The sequence below is a fragment of the Stegastes partitus genome, unplaced genomic scaffold (assembly GCF_000690725.1).
Source record: "Stegastes partitus isolate 25-593 unplaced genomic scaffold, Stegastes_partitus-1.0.2 Scaffold894, whole genome shotgun sequence".
Lineage (NCBI taxonomy): Eukaryota > Metazoa > Chordata > Actinopteri > Pomacentridae > Stegastes > Stegastes partitus.
In genome coordinates, this window is record NW_007578625.1 from 177,042 (window position 1) to 178,209 (window position 1,168).

Below are 1,168 nucleotides of genomic sequence, written 5' to 3' on the forward strand. Positions count from 1 at the left end.
AAGAGTTGTGTGTCTGTATCTCAATCTAGTGAGATTTGTCAATGTGTAAAAACATTTGTAGACAATTAGTCGATGTGTAAAAAGAATCGTCAGTGTGTACAAAGATCTGTAAATGCGTAAAAAGATATTAACAGATGAAAAGTCTAAGTATTTGGCTACAAGTGCTGGAAATACAGACAGTAGTTATGCCTCCTGCAAGCCATCAGGTGGCGCTATCCTCCAGAGTCTTTGAGGGAACGCGACATTGTCTGGTTTGTGAACAAGTTAAATTTGCTGAGTTTGTGGGTCGCTGAGCAAAAACTTTTATGATGGCTTTCAGGAGGCATAACTACTGAGGTACAGAGCAGCAGAGTGGTACGCAGCCAGAATGAACAAACCTGTGAGCCTGAGCTCAGGGCAAAGAAACCCTGAAGTTACAGATATGAATCTCTCACAGCAGAAGTGAAGCAAAAGTCACGTCTTAAAAAAAACACAGACAATTGTGAGGCCTGCTTGACTTGTAACGGGTGGTTTGTCTGTGTCGACGAATCTCACTACAGATGCACAGACTGAGATACAGACACACAACTCTACATACATGTTTACAAATAGTTCTTTTACAATCATAACCCCGTAGCTTCTGCCGTGAGAGATTTATATCTGCAACTTCAGGCTCACAGGTTTGTTCATTCTGGCTGCTGCTGCTCTGCTCCTCGGTAGTTATGCCTCCTGCAAGCCATCATGAAAGTTTTTGCTCAGCAACCCACAAACTCAGTAAATTTAAATGGTAAATGATCTGCACTTATCACTCATTCATACACCAGTGGTGACAGAGCTACTATGCAAGGTGCTGCCTGCCATTGGGAGCAACTTCGGGTTCAGTGTCTTGCCCAAGGACACTTCGACTGTGAAAGGGCGGGGGATCGAACCGCCAACCTTGCAATTGGAGGACAATCCGCTTTACCACCTGAGCCACAGCAATTTAACTTATTCTCGTACCAGACAATGTCGCGTTCCCTCAAAGACTCTGCAGGATAGCGCCACCTGATGGCTTGCAGGAGGCATAACTACTGAGGTACAGAGCAGCAGAGTGGTACGCAGCCAGAATAAACAAGCCTGTGAGCCTGAGCTCAGGGCAAAGAAACCCTGAAGTTACAGATACCAATCTCATGGCAGAAGTGAAGCAAAA

General features: G+C 44.9%; 1 long non-coding RNA gene across 1 annotated transcript in view; it reads right to left on the minus strand.

The window, feature by feature from the left end:
• Nucleotides 1–969: 969 nt before the first annotated feature.
• Nucleotides 970–1,168, minus strand: part of LOC103365963 (uncharacterized) — a 6,628-nt gene continuing 6,429 nt past the window's right edge. The window contains exon 2 of the long non-coding RNA XR_520644.1: nt 970–1,095. This is a non-coding gene — a long non-coding RNA (uncharacterized LOC103365963). The remainder of the gene's footprint in view (nt 1,096–1,168) is intronic.